We start from the raw sequence: 16,810 nt of genomic DNA, 5'->3' as shown, positions 1-16,810 counted from the left end.
ATGAACAGAAAATGATGTCTTCAAAGTTTAAAGCCAGATAATGCCATTACAAAATAACAAAAACAAAACTTTGGCAAAAGTAGAGTAATATTACGAGAAGATACTGCCCCAGTTTTTATTGGAATGTGGAAAGGAAGTAGAAACTCCTCACTTGAGTAATATTCAGGGAATCCTCATTATTCTTTTTGACATTTGTCAAGATGTGTCCTAGGTACCAAGTACAACTTTTAACATCATTTTTAAAACCTTTTTTTTCTTTACTTACAAGTTGTATCAAACTTCATTAACTTTCTGACATTGTGCCTCTTTCTGAACCTTGTACAGACACTTGTACAAAGTGTTATTGTAGGCTTATAAAAATAGTAATAATACATGGGTAAATGTATATTTTGAATCTCCATTCCTACAATTTCTTCATCAATATTTGTTTTTTACTTAGAACATTGACATTCAGCTTAAGTCATATTGTCTTTAAACAGAGATGCTTTTTCCTTTTAGTCAATAAAAACTTTGAAGCCTTCTCTCTTTTTTAGAAGTTCAAGTATATTATTCTTCTAGTAAATAGAAATTATACTCCTGCAAACATAACTTGCTGCTCATTTCATCTTTATCTCTGAGCTAGCAGCATATTCCTCTATGTACATGAACACTTTTGTTTCTCAGATTTTTCTCTGGAGACTGAGTAAAAAAGGATTTCAGTGACTTTGTAGCTCTTTCGAAAAGAGATCTCAAAACTAAGTTCTCCCATTCCATTTTTGTACAAATCATGAACAACCCAGTTGTATGACCAAAGGTGATTCAAAAGTAACTGGATTGTTTATAATTCATATTCCATTGGAGCTGAGAGTCTTCAAAAATATTAGCTAGAATTCTCTGGATTTTGATAACATTAATAGAGATTATTATGAAGGTTTTTGGAGTTTAGTAAGGTTTCTAATGTATCCCAATAATGTAAATGTAATAGATGAAAATATGAAAATTGAACAAACTTTGACTACTAGAATTAGTGAAATATGCACAGTGCTTTTTTTATCCAAATGAAAAGGAACTCCTAATGCACTTTTTTTTATCCTTTCTCTGTAATTATGCTAACAAGCATCATGCTGAGAAAGGATTAGTCCTGATGGACAATCAAAGACAATGCTTCCTTCCTGGTAAAAAGGTGAGAAAAGATGTAGGCATCTAAGCTGCAGTTATTGGGCATAGCAGCAGGAGGTCCATATGACCAGTCAGTGAGCAAGAACAGAGTTTGCTAATGTAGAGAAACTGCCCAGTCACTGCTGAAGGCTACTCAGTGCCATCACGCATGTAACATCTCTAACTTGGTGGGTAGAAACTACATTGCCCACATCTCCCTGAGGGTTTGACTTAGTGTTATTCCTTCAGCTTGGCAGCAATGACACCTGGCCAGGTAAAAACTCCTGGTGGGATGAAGCATTTGGCATAGCAGCAGGACATGTGCACCTGCAAAATCTAAAGGAACAGAGAGCTTCCCTGAAAGAAAGAATCAGGAAGGATGTAATCTGTTCGTTCCATATTTAAAAAACAAAAGAGAAAGCAAGATTTTAAAGGCAAGATAAAATGTATCATTGTGTTCTCATAAGGTGTCTTAACAAAATTTCTTGCTGATTTTAATGATATTTCTGAGAGATTATTATTTTTAAATATTTTTATATTTGTTAGTGTTTTATTCAGTATGACCTTCTGAAAATATTTTTCAGAATATCAAATTTTGAAACCTAAAAATCAGTAAGATTTATTTTTTCTTTACTGCTAATTGTTGACATTATGTCAAAATTCAGTTCCAGCATTTCTGAGATAATAGTTTAAGTATTATAATAGGTATGTGTTAGCTTGCCCCATATATATTGTATAGACCACTGATATTAGCATGAGAAAACCATAGGTCTCCAAATGAACTAATCATATAATACTAAGTAAATATGTCTAGTCTAAAGAATATGGGTTAGGTTACATTCCAAAAGGACAATGTGGAATAAAAACATGGTATCTTAGAAATGGGTGTCTAGTACAATCATTTTTAATGTACCTCCCAGAGATTGCTTTAAGGCAAAGGTGACCACAAGGCCAGTGGTAGATGGTTACAAGCTGTCTTCCCCAACATCTGTGTAAATACATTCAAAGAAGGAAAGGCTGCAGTTTCAAAAATTAAACTACAAAAGGCTATATCTATAACTGTACACAAAATCGCCTTGTCTACCCCCTTCTTACCCCCTACTACTTCTGGTGCTATTAAAGAAAAAGAATGTTTAAGGACCACCAAGGAGAAAAAGGGCAGAAAGAGGACATGGGAATAATTATTTTCAAGGGTACCTTGAAAGAGTCGTTATTCCTTCTATCTGTATTCTATAGAAGCAATATCTGTGCATGAAAATCAAGCCAATGTGCTCAGAACATATGCTCATAAAAATGGGTAATTTCCATCGATAATTTTATTATTGTCTTAATTGCAACAAGATTATTAAGTGTGACAGACAGGAAAGATATGCTACATTGTTTGTATTTGTGAACACTAAAACAGAAATTGCGGCCACCACTCTTTCAGCAAGAAGACTCAGGAAGCCCTTCTGTGTATCTTTAATGCACCAATCTAACATGGTCATCTACAATCAATCTTATGGATAAGTAATTCAGATTTTGATCAAAACAAGAAAACAACAAATGAGTGTGAAGTTGTAGGGGGAAGCAGGAAACTGATAGTGGCTGTGGTGTATTTCAGCTTTTGAAAACTTAGGCAGCCTTTACGGAATCCCATGTCAGAGACATAACATACAATTAAACTCCTACAAGGTAAAGATGAAAAATCATGACTGAGAATCTCCTAAGGACAGTAGAGATAATGTGTGGCAGTGCCAAAAACAAATTTATCTCATTCCCAAATTCTTTTTTCCAAAACCCTACTGTATTTGTCCCAGAATTCTTGATTCACAAATGAAAAATGTACTGGTATCAGAGAAATTTAAAGATGAATTCCAAAAAAAATTTAAAATATCGCTTCTCTTAAGTAACTGGCATGCTACTCTACTTCTGCCTCAAAAATCTGTGAAATTGGCCATGTCTTCTTTTGTTTACTGACTGCTCGGAGGCTAGTATATTCCTTACGAAAATACTATCACAGTGAATAGCACGTTTATTTATTCCATTCCATTGTGTTTACTTTCTCTGTAGCTTTATTATGTATCACTTTTCTTTTAAATAGCTACATCCTTTCTATCTTAGAATCAGCTAGGAAATAAGAAATATGTTGTGTAATTTATTGCATCTCTATGATCTGAGACATTTTCACATTCCCATTTTATTTTTATTTTTTTTGCTTGTTTTTGTTTTTCTATTTAATGGAATGGTAAAATAAAACCATGTTCAAATACTCAGCTTCTTGTTCAGGTTTTCAGGAATGCGTGGAGGTACATGTGTAAAGCAGCATCTCCCCGAGCCCGCAGGGATACTCCTTCAGCATCCTGCTCCCCTCTGGCTGCTCTGTCTTGTACTTAAGCACTAACAATGCAACTGCTAAAGGTGGACCACCCTTTATTTTTCATTGTTTGAGACAGGCTTGTAGAGAACTTAATGCTCCTCCCTGCTTATTAGACAATGAAATAAACATAAGCTGATGATTCAAATCATGGTCTCTTAAAATGACAGCTTCACAGTGTTATAAAAACCTCAAAACTAAGACACATCAGAAAAATTTCATGGAACTACCTATAAAAGTGACAGACTTACCATGAGATTTTTTTCTCTCTTCCCTCTTCTGAGACCCATGTTAATATATTAAATGACAGTTTAAAAAAGAAAGAAAAAATAGAGAAAAAGAAAACAAATATTCTTCAACTGACAAACAACCTGGATGTCATAAAACAAATGGAGAAAGCCACCTACACTTACAGGACAGATAAAATCACAGCCTAGAGAATGCCAGACAGGAATTCAGCTAAACAGATAACTAAAACCTGTGGAATCCCTGACAGCCTGTAGATCTGGAAACTGAACATTCGCCGAGAATAGGAATAAGGCCCAGGGCTGTATGTTACCAGCATTGAACAACTGAGCCCTCCACCTTTTCCCCTGTTCTAAGAGAATCACATCTGGAGTTAAGTATGTCTTGTCACCATCTTTCACCAAACCACATAATAGAATGGTTCTATTCTATTAAATTAAATGCTTTGTACATGTATCCAACATCTACCTACTTAAAGTACTATATCCCCTCTCATTTAGGGGGATCTCAGATCAACAATTGATTTGATCATATGGTAGTCCTATTTTTAACTTTTTGAGGAATCTCCATACTGTTCTGCATACTCACTATGCCAGTTTAAATTCCCAACAATTTCACTTCTGTGTAGATATCTGTAGGTAATGAAATCACTATCTCAAAGAGATATCAACACCCCATGTTTACTGTAGTATTATTTACGATAGCTGAGATGTAGAAACAACTGACTATTCATCAATGGTTGAATGGTCCAAAAAATGTGATATACTAATTGGAATACACAATAGATATTATTCAGCCACAAAAAAGATGGAGATCCTACCACTTGGTTCAACATGGATGTAACTTTAGGGGATTCCACTAAGTGAAATAAAATGGAGAAAGAGCAATATTACATAATCTCACATATGTGGAATGTAAAAAAAGTCAACTTATACAGAAAATATTAGTGGTTGCTAGAGGTGATGAGTGGGAAATGGAGAAATCAGGTAAAAGTTGTCAAACATACAAATTTCCAGTTATAGAGAAATAAATCATAATGATATAATGCACAACATAGTGACTATAGTTAACAGTACTGTATTGTATATTTGAGAGTTGCTAAGAGAATAGATCTTAAAAGTTCTCATCATGGGAAAAATTATATATCTATGTGAGGTGATGTTAACTAAACTTACTGTGGCATTTCATAGTACATACATACAAAAATCATTATGTTGTACAACTAAACTAATATAGTGTTATATGTCAATTATATCGCCATTAAACTGGAAAAAAATAATTTATTTAACTCTAAAACATTCTAGTCTTCAAACCATGTCCCATACCAGATTTTAGCCAGTGTCTTCTTGAACTAATCTTAAATATGAAAGAACAAACAAGGAGAGCCAGACATTTAAAGAAAGCTTCCAAAATCCCTGAAAATGTCCAATATGCTAGAACAATACACAGAAAGCTCTGCCCTCATACAGGCTATAGTATTTTAAAAGAATCTAAAGTAACTTCTAAAGTATTTGCAGGAAGAAAACCTGGAGAAATGGAGAATGATGCAGAAAATAACTGCATTAAGCTTTACTCTTCACAGAGAATTTTATTTTTAAATTGTGTATACATATTACTTGAAAAAATAAATATATAAGTAAGTATGTTTGTGTGTATGTCAAACAGGACAATCCATGGAATTCCTGTCTGGGCCTGACTCTGTCTTACTACTCTCTTACAGATACTCTGTGAGGAAACATTGCTCCACGTTCCTGAGTAGTCATATCACATGGTCAAAAACTCAAAGGAACAAAAAGAAAATTTTTATTATTTTTTTGTTTTGGGCATTATGATAGATTACTTCTAACTTTAGTAACAACTATTTTTTTTTCTGTCAAACTCAAAGTTATAGAAATTAATCTGTATTGGATGAACAGCGAGAATAGTCTTGTTTTATATTATTGTTAATCCCCTTAATTCCTGAAAATATTTATTAAGCTTATTTTAGATCCTTGTCCACCTGTTCCAATAACTCTGTGACAGTAATGTAAATTGTTCAGTTAGATTGCCTTTTTTTAAAGCAAGTTTTTCCGATAAGTGTTTATTTTTGACAGTGAGTTCATTTCTTTCTTTCTTTCTTTTTTTTCTATCAGCTACTCCCTCTGCAGTATGGGGAAAGCATTCAGGACAAGTTTCAAAGACACCTCACCTGCTTGAAGCCGCTCTACCAGGCAATAATGATGATCAGGGTTGCACCTTTAACTTTTAAGGTGGAGCAACATTGATTGCAAGCCTTGCATCTGGTTGAAATCTGTCACCCTCAGGGATTTTGGAGGAGTGTATATAGACATTGATCAGTTCACACTATTTTGACTAAATTACTTACACATTCAGGGCCCTAATATTAACCAAAAGACAACAGCACCTGGTGGTACTGGGGTGTGGTGCAGAGTTTAAAAGGATTTCTTCTAACTTGTCTTCTCATTGATTTCCCAGCCATTCTGGTTATAGCCACAAGTCTAGATAAAAGCACCTGTGTTGCAGCCTCTCTAGGTTGGACAGGTCCGCTCGGGGCTCCGGTAGACGGAAGAAGATGCGTGGAGCCTTGGGGATGCTTGGTATGCCTTTATTCGGGAGAGTCACACAGGCACAAGCCAGGTCCCGGGAAATCACACAGGCCACAAAGCCTGTGTCCGCACCGCACCGCACCGCACCGCACCGCACGCAGGCCACAAGCCCGCGTCCAAAACAGTGCCCCTATTCCCCACCACGTCCAAAGCTCCTATCCCTTTTCTACTAGCCCCAAACAAAGCAGAGCAATCAAGCCAGAAGGTGAAGTAACTATTATGAGCTGCACATGCGATCCTACTCAAGGATAGAGGGCAGTTTATCGCACCCGGGGCTCAAGGCCGTGAGACCCAGGCAAAAGCCTGTGGGAACACTGCTTTATCAGACTCCTTCTAGGTTGGGAGGAGCTGCTCCCTCCGTTTACCCACGCACCTAGGTGAGGGAGCCAGACTGCCTCCATGTACCCTACCGTACCCTTCATTCTTTCTAAGGCTTTTGAATGGGACTTTTTTGTGGTAGTTCTTATTAATTCCTGGAATCCTTATATATCTTTCACTGCTATAGTTTCTTTAAATTGATTTGGAGGTGGAAAGCTATCAACCCTTGCTAGTTCACCATCGTGGCAGTGAGAAATCATAAGTAAAATGATTTTTAAAAGATATATCTCAAACTACTTTTTTTTGTATAAAAGTATACAATTTCATAATTTCTTTTTGTTACTTATTGTAAAATTATAGCCAGGGAGAACGTAAGATTGAGTAAGAGTGGATGGTAGATTTTAGAAAGTTGACACTGACCCAGAGCAGATTCATAAGACACTTTGAATTGGTTGCAACGTTGAAAACTTAGGATATATGACTATTCCAATAGGTGACAGCAGTCATATATATCACTTACTTTATTTCTGAAAGGAATATTTTCTCTTTTAATGATATTATCACTTCATAAAAAGTAGAATTAATGTAACTCTGGACCTTCCCCGCATCACACTATGAGCTCAAAACTTTAAAATACTGATTATAAAGCTCCCTAAAAAATAACAAATTTAAATCAAAAGCAAATAAACTGAAGTTAACTTAAGAAGTAACTAATTATACTAACTAAATTGCCAATTCTATCTTAGTCTTGTACATTCTGAATAAATCTCAAGTGTTTTACCATCTTGCTTACTGTGAAATTAAATTAGGTGATTTATGCAGTATGTGTAACTTTTCAAATAAATTCACTGTACAGAAATGTATCTCTTGCTTTCTCCTGTAGGTACTGTGATAAATTTTTTGAGCACTTTAAGTGAGCTGAATAAACATTTACAGGTATGGGTATATTTATTTGCCTTCCTTAATTCTGAGAGTATGGTAAAAAATGAAAATATTAAGTTATTGAATGATAAATAAAAATTATCGATCAAGTCCTATAAAAATTTATATCAAGTCCTATAAAGATGTTCAATGTTTAGGAAAAGTGTTTTAATGTAGCTTTATTACATAACTGTACCTATTAAAATATAGCTTGTTAGCTGCAAAATATACTTTCCTAAGACTTTTAGATGGTACTATTGACCTATATATTGTATTGTCAAAAATCAGTTCATGTTAGTAAAATGATGAGACTTTGTTGAAATAAATATTTATAGTTAAATTTATAAATATTATTTTTTGATTCTGAATAAAGTTTATTAAATAGTATGCACAGCAAATGTAATAAGTCAACACCTCTATTTATCAAATTAATCCACTGCATTAAAGAAAAGTAAATGAACAGAAAAACCTGTGTCTGCATGATACATGCTCCTGGTGTGTAATTTAAATGGCAAAAGTTTAAATTAATTGGTTATATATAATGTCAGATATTTTCCTTTCAGAATATAGTCTTTCTTGCAGTAACCTATTCTAGCAATAGGATGTAATACTATTTCAGATAAATAGAACTGCCAAAAAAAAAACTCAAACCAAAAAACCCAAAAACAAAAAAACCAAACTGAAAAAAGAAAAAAAAAAAACTGTAACTGAGATCGCAGTTACCTTCTCTCCCAGAAATGATGATTATTTACTTAAAATTTTAACACTTTCCAATTGCTATATTTGTGCTAAAAATCTGCCAGTGAGTTGTTTGGAATTCCTTCATTTCAATAAAAATGCAAAAAACTTCATGACTTCCTTATTTTACCCCCCTTCACTTCAAATTTTTAAAATTATTTTTCTATACAAAGTAGGTACATGGGCTATATAAAGTTAAATATACATATTTACAGTCCCACAAGCATGTGAGTTTTCTTTCTTTTAGTGATCTCAGAGAGACTGCAAAAGAGAAGTAGTTTGGGGCTTGCCTTTACCCAGAAGCATGGCTAATATATCAAAACTGCAAGGCATGCAGCCAGTTAGTTGCACTTGCTATTAATAAACCTGTATAAACATCTCAGCATAAAAATAGGTATTTTGTATTACTAAATGTCTGAAGACAAAAAAGCCATTGGAAACCTTTGTTCCTTGTTTTGTCACACATAGGAAGCTGAAGTGTGATGCAAATTTTAACATGATTTTATTAAAGACAGGCAAATTAGTGAGGCATATCTGGGTTTCTGGAGATATACAAGTGCATGAGGCTGGCATCATATGCAAATGTGGCTTTACGAATTGGTTTTATTTTCTAGCTGTATTTAAAGAGGTGTTCAAAATTACCTACTTAATCAAGAATCAGCCCTTATAAAAACTATTAGATGAGATCATGATATTAATGGTTTGCATCTAAGAAAGACCAGGAAACACATCCTATAAAGATGTTCAATGGTTAGAAAAAGTGTTTTAATGTAGCTTTATTACATTACTGTACCTATTAAAATATAGCTTGTTAGCTGCAAAATATACTTTCCTAAGACTTTTAGATGGTACTATTGACATTTATATTGTATTTTCAAAAATTAGTGCATGTTAGTAAAATGAAGAGACTGCAGAAATAAATATTTATAGTTAAATTTATAAATATTATCTTAATACAAGGCAAAATTTTAAAATTTCTGTAAATAAATGTTTGGTCATGATAGGAGAATGAAGCTTTAATACAATGGGAGCAAGTTCATATTAATAGTTTTAAAAAATAAAGTTATATGGGAAAGATAATAAAAGTCAATACATAGAGAGAATTCATTGATCCTGAGCTTTGGACAGATTATGTTAACAACAAGATTCCTAAGAGTCCATTTCTCACCACAAAATAAGGCTAAGAGTGTTGCCCCAGCCAGTGGGGCTCACTTGGTCTGAGCATCATCCTGTAAACTGAAAGGTTGTGGGCTCAATTCCTGGTCAGGGCACATGGTTAGATTGTGTGTTCAGTCCCCAGTTGGGGCCCATAGGAGATGCAACCAATCAATGTTTCTCTCTCACATTGATGTTTCTCTCCCTCCCTCTCCTCTCCCCTCTAAAAGCAATAAGCATATCCTTGAGTGAGGAGATAGATAAACAAACAAACAAACAAATAATTAAATAAATAAATAAAGCTAAGAGTACTTACTTCAAAGAGCTACTGTGAGGACTGAAAAAAAAAGGATGCACACAAAAGTCTTAAAACATTGGCACTCAAGACATTAGTACATATTAATGATTATTATTATTTACATGGTTTATTATTGTACATCTTAATTCTCACTACCATATTTTAAGACACTTCCCTAATCTGAAGCAGATTTTGTTGAAGGATGACAAGGATAAAGTATCTAGAGACTAATCATGGAAAAATAGCTAAAAGATGTTGCTGAATAGTCTACAAAAATTATGTAAATATCAAATACTAGAACTGTATTAGCCTCAAAGAGCATATAGCCCGATCTCTTCATTTAAAATGAAACATATGAAGAAATAGAGTCACTGTATCTTTAAATCACAGTGTCATTAAATCACAGATAATAGCCTAGCCAAATGCAGAACCAAGTCCAATAGGAGGAAGTCCAGGGAGGAAGATTCTACAGAGATGTGTCCACAATTGAAAATCTATGGATAGAACAGCCAATCTACCTCTTTTCACTTCAGACATTCAAGCAAAAATGGAGAGTCAACTTTCTACAATAAATGTAGTATACAATATCAAAGAATGAGATTGATATAGGCTGTAATTTTTTTATCATTTGAACTTGCAATCCTTTTTAAATAAAATGTATTTAGCTTGTCTCCATAAATAAAATCTATTGAAAGGAGGTAGGTCCATACAAAATGTTTGTTGATGGTCATCAGGGAAGATGTGTTGGAGTAAAAATGTCAACCTAGACTAGGAAAGAATTTATTTAAAAAATTGTGTGGCTCTGTTCTGTGTTGGATAACAGACTGAGTACTGGAGGAAATACAAAGCTGAATAAAAAACAGATATTAAGGTAACATTCAACTAGGTAGAATGAATAAAGTGTTTGTTACCTCCACTGCAGAAATTAATAGAAATCATCAGAATTATTTTTAATGCCTGTATAAGGCACAAAATATGCCAACTCAGTGAAAAAATATCTCTTGAGAGCAACAATGAACAAAATGTGAACACAGACCATGTTATTATTACATTGTCTTGAGATTTTTGCCTTATTACTAAAATCTATTTTTGCGATTGTATTATTCAGTATCATTCAAAAAAGGTCTGAGTCTTAGGGGAAACTAAACTATTATTGCTTTCTATAAACTCCCTATAAACATTTCATAGAAATGACATCCTATTTTTTTTTAATGCAGAGAACGATTTTGAAGTACAAAATTCATTGTTAGGCCTGTGAGAGTAGGGGATGACATAAAGTGTATGAATTAATTATGTGCATTTACAAGCTTCCGGGATTCTTTGGTAGTAGCTAGAAAACCATACCTCACTATACAGGATAGGAGAAAGTCTGAAAGCATAAGAATTAAAATTAGTTCTAAAACTTGGCATTTTGGCAAGTGCTTTAACTTGCACAACTTATTCTTCTTCTCTGAGCCTGTTTCCACATATGAAAATCTCTGTTAACTTATCTGTTGTTCATTACTTTTCAATTTTCTTTGTTCCAAACCACAACACGAGCCAAGTTATTTTCTTAACATAAAGTCTTTTAACACCATAATTTACTTCCCTCAAAACTGGCATTCACACTTTTCTGCAGTTAAAATGGCTCTCTTTTCTCTCTCCTTGTTGTCTAGCTTATTTATCATTCATTTTCAACCTCCTTCTTGGTTGCAGCTCTCATAAAGAGAGTGGAAATCTTAACATTTACTTTCTCAGTTTGTACTGTGTAGTTATGAAGAACACATCTGGCTCATAAGATTTTTTCAATTGAATTTGTTGGGTTGATAGTGGTTCACAAAACTATACAGGTTTCAAGTTTACAATTCAACAAAACATCATCTGCACACTACATTGTAAACCCATCACCCCAAGTAAAGTCTTTTTCCATTCCCATTTGTCCCCACTTTGCCACCTCCACTTACTCCCACCCCCCTTTCCCTTTGGCTATCACCACAATTTTGAATGCGTGTGTGTGTGTGTGTGTGTGTGTGTGTGTGTTGTACACACATATATTTTACTTAACCCTGTCACTGTTTTTCATCCTACTTTATTTTTTTTATCTCTTCCAGGACCTTTCTCCCCACATTTTTTCATTCATTGATTTATTCAGCAAGTACTTACTGAGTCGTAGAATTTTATAGGAACTAGGCACATGGGATCATGTGCACTCTTCTCACTTAATTAACTTATATACCAAGTTTCTTTTTCCTAGAACATTTTCTTCCACTCTCTCTTGCAAATTCTTGTCCTTAAAGACCCTGTCAATTGTCCCTGCCCTAGAAGGTTTCTAAAAGACCGCTGAACTCAGTTAAGAACCTCCTTCCTAAACATTTAAGATATTAACTTTGTATGTATTTTAGCACATGTCATGGTACATTGCATTCACTGGTCTTATCTTCCTTCTCCAACCAAGCTATGAATATTTTGAGGGGAAAGGCTGTGAAGACAACTTCTTGACCTTTGTGAGGATTTCATTTATTAGTTTTTAAATATTTTTATTGATTTCAGAGAGTGAGGAAAAGAGAGAGAGACAGAGACAGATAGGAGAAAAACATCAATTGGTTACCACCCATACATGCCTGGAACAGGGACTGAGCCTGCAATCTAAGCATGTATCCTGAGTGGGAATTGAACCTGGGGTCCTTCGGTTTATGGGATGACACTCCAACCAACTGAGCCATACCAGTCAGGGCTGTGAGGGTTTATTTTTAAAAAACATATTAAATATTTGCATAAAAATTTTAAATCTATTCTAATTTTTGGAAAATAAAGTATAATAAATTGTTTTGCCCCTGCCAATTCATTCTGAATTGCTCAACTATAAAAACTGCCTATGTTTTACTTTTTTGAGGGGGGCAATTACAGATTCTTTTTAAAAAAACCTCAAAAAGATAAATTTTAGATTTTAGAATATTTCAATATATTGGACTTAATTTTTCCTTCAAGTTGTCTGCAATTCCAAGAGGTACTTACTGATTAACGGTGAAAAAATGTGGTTTCTTATATCTAGACATCTTTCCATCTTTATTGTTTACTTAAACCATAAGAATTGGCAGGTAACTCAGCTGAACCCCAAGTACATGGGCGTTTTTGTTTTAATTTATTGGTGTGACATTGGTTAATAAAATTATATAGGTTTCAAGTGCACAATTCTATAATACATCATCTCTATGTTGCATTTTATGTTTATCATTCAAAGTCAAATCTTTTTTCACCATCATATATTTGACCCCCTTTATCCTTTACTACTTTCCTTGTGATAACCAACATGCAGTTGTCTATGTCTATCAGTTTTTGTTTGTCATATTTGTTCATTTGTTGCTTTCAGTTTTTTGTTCCACATATTAGTGAGATCATATGGTTTTTTACTTTTTCCATCTGACCTATTTTGCTTAACATATTTTTAAGATCCATCCATGTTTTTGCAAAAAGCAGTATCCATCTTCTCTTATGGCTGAGTAGTATTAAATTGTATATATGTACTACATCTACTTTATCCAATCATCTACTGAAGAATACTCATTTCCATGTCTTGACCACCATGAATAATGCTACAATCAGCATAGGGGTGCATATATCTTTACAAATAAATATTTTTTTCAAGTAGATACCCAGAAGAGGGGTTGCTGGGTCATACGATAACTCTATTTTTAATTTTTTGAGGAAACTCCATACTGTTTTCTATAGCGGTGGTACTGTTTACATTCCCACCAGCAATGAATAAGGATTCCTTTTTCTTCACAACCTCTCCAATTCTTGTTATTAATTTTCCGGTTGATAATAGCCACTCTAACAGATATGAAGTGATATCTCATTGTAGTTTTGATTTGCATTTTCTTAACAGTTAGTGAATTGGACATCTTTTCATGTATTTGTTGACCATGTGTGTGTCTTATTGGGAGATGTTTCTGTTTAGTTCTTCCTCCCATTTTTTCATTGGATTTTTCCATTGTTGTTCAGTTGTATGAGTTCTTTACATGTTCCCAATATTAACTCTTTGTCTTTGATTTTAATTATGGAGAATAATGTAGAGAGGAATTAAAGATCAAAAAGTCATTTTTATTTGTATATAAAAACATTTATCTTTGGGTAATGGCCATATATTTGCAAGATTATGATATGAAATATTAAAATATGAGAACATTACTTACTGCTTAATATATTCCATACACTATCTAGGCACACTATATTCCTTGAGTCATGTTGCCCATACTACAGCATTATATTATTTTTCCAATTTACAGATAAAGAAATTAAAGGTTGGACCTTATTTTGATGGATCTGGCCAAGATGGAGGCATAGGCAGAGATGCTTCACTTCCTTGCAAAACCAAAAGAAGGATAACAACCAATTTAAAATCAAAAGACAACCAGCACTGCCAGAAAATCAAACTGCATGGAAGTCCAACAACTAAGGACTTAATGAAACATTCATCCAGACTGGTAGGAAGGGCAAAGATCGCAGCAAAGAGGACATGAAGCCAGGTGGCAGCTGGAGGACGAGGGTGGGCAATGCCACATTCGAGTGTGGACAAACTGAGAAGGACAATGGGGGAGCAACAACAGGGGAGCGAGACAGACCGCAAAACCCAAGGTTTCAGTGTGGGAAACTAAAGACTCAAAACTCCTGGCTGTAAAAATCTGTGGGGGTTGCAGCAGTGGGAGAAACTCCCAGTCTCACAGGAAAATCTGTTGGAGAGGTCCATGGGGTGCTAGAATGTACATAAACCCACCCACCTGTGAATCAGCACCTGAAAGGGCACAACCTACTTGTGGGAAGTGAGGGAAGTGACTGAAAGACAGATGAGAGCTGAGCAAGCCAAATTGTTCCCTCTCTGACTCCTCCCCCACAGACAGTACCACAATGCAGCCAAGAGGTTTGTCCCACCCTGGTGAAAGGCTCCACCCCTTACAATATACCAGGTCCATCGAGACAAAGAAATATAGCCCAAATGAAAGAACAGATCAAAACTCCAGAAAAAGAACTAAGTGATGAGGAGATAGACAACCTATCTGATGCCGAGTTTAAAACACTGATAATCAGGATGCTCACAGAACTGAATGAGCTCAGTCACAAAATGAAGGAAGAAATAAAGGCTATACAAAGTGAAATAAAGGGAAATATGCAGGGAATCAAAAGTGAAGGGAATGAAATCAAGACTCAAATCAATGATTTGGAAGAAAAGAAGGAAATGAACACACAACTGGAACAGAACGAAGAAACGAGAATTCAAAAAAGTGAGGAGAAGCTTAGGAATCTCTGGGACGACTTTAAATGTTCCAACATCTGAATCATAGGGGTACCAGAAGGAGAAGAAGAAGAGAAAGAAATTGAAAACTTGTTTGAGCAAATAACAAGGAAAACTTCCCCATCTGGAGAAGAAAATGGAATTCCAGGAAGTCCAGGAAGCCCAGAGAGTCCCAAAGAAATTGGACCCAAGGAGGAACACATCAAAACACTTTATAATTAAGTTACCTAAGATTAAGGGTAAGGAGAGAATCTTAAAAGTAGCAAGAGGAGAGAGTTACCTACAAAGGAGTTCCCATAAGGCTAGCAGGTGATTTCTCAAAAGAAACCTTACAGTTAAAAAGGGGCTGGAAAGAAATATTCAAAGTCTTGAAAAGCAAGGACCTACATCCAAGATTACTCTATTCTAAATCCAGCAAAGCTATCATTTAGAATGAAAGGGCAAATAAAGTGCTTCCTAAATAGGATAAAGTTAAAGGAGTACATCATCACCATGCCCTTATTAAATGAAAGGTTAAAGGGGCTTATCTAAGAAATAGAAGATAATAAAAAACTATAAACAGTAAAATGACAACAAACTCACAACTATTAACAACTGAACCTAAAAAAAAAACATAAACAAAAACTAAGCAAACAACTAGAACAGAAACAGAATAACAAAAATGGAGATCATGTGGTGGAGGAGAGGGAGGGAAAGAAGGGAGGGGGAGAATGGAGGGGAAAAAGTACAGGGAATAAGAAGCATAACAGGTCGATACAAAATAGGCAGGGGGACGTTAAGAAAAGCATAGGAAATGGAGAAGCCAAAGAACTTATATGTATAACCCATGGACATGAACTAAGGTGGGGGCGGGGAATGCTGAAGGGTGAGGGGATGCAAGGAGGAGGGGGATTAAGGAGAGAAAAAAATTGGGACGACTGTAATAGCATAATCAATAAAATATACTTTTAAAAAAGAAATTTAAGGTTGTTTATGAATTCACAGTTAATATGAAGATTCAACAGGTCAATAAAATACACAGCTAAGACTGAGAATTCCTTATTGTTTTACAAGTACTGCAACTTTTTGTTTGTTTTAAATAAAAGAGGTGCTAGGATGGCTAAAAATTGTAAGGTTATAGTCCATTTAAAGTGTCTGCCTGAAGACATGAATGTGTCCTTGAGCACACGGCTGGGATGCCATATTGCCAGTATAATTTAGATTCCCTTGTTTTGAAACATTTATGATAGAGCTTTATCATTGCAGCTGAGGCATCCTACATGGCATGAATATTTCTATAAAACACCCCGAAATACATATCTTAGTGATCAATTCAGCACTTGCAATTTCCCAAACTTTATTTTAATCAGGAGTTAATGATGTATGGCACTTCTAGTAAGTAAATGAATGTTTGAATTACTGTAAGTTATTTTAATAATTGCTCAGCTAACCATTTAAATTATCAAAGATCTTTACTTGTGCAATGTCACATAAATGCTAGAAATTAAAAATTAATCAAGACGATTTACGTAACTAAAAGCTGCCATCTAATGGGATATTTTTCAATAAGATGACAGCAGTAATTATGCTGAAAAATATTCATTCCTGTAGTTTGAACGATTATAGCAATTTCCACCAGGGGATTTCGCAGTCAGATTCTAGTTCTGGGCAACAGTGATTAATATAATGGTTATTAATGAGAAGTCATTTTGATACTTCTGGCAGTGTTTAGGTGTCAATGCTTGAAAGCAATGTGTTTAGCATATTAATAATAAAGATTTCATTGG

Source organism: Pteronotus mesoamericanus, unplaced genomic scaffold, assembly GCF_021234165.1.
Source record: "Pteronotus mesoamericanus isolate MK-2021 breed Mesoamerican mustached bat unplaced genomic scaffold, CSHL_Meso_final contig_82, whole genome shotgun sequence".
Classification (NCBI taxonomy): domain Eukaryota; kingdom Metazoa; phylum Chordata; class Mammalia; order Chiroptera; family Mormoopidae; genus Pteronotus; species Pteronotus mesoamericanus.
Note: the sequence above shows the minus strand (reverse complement) of the source record.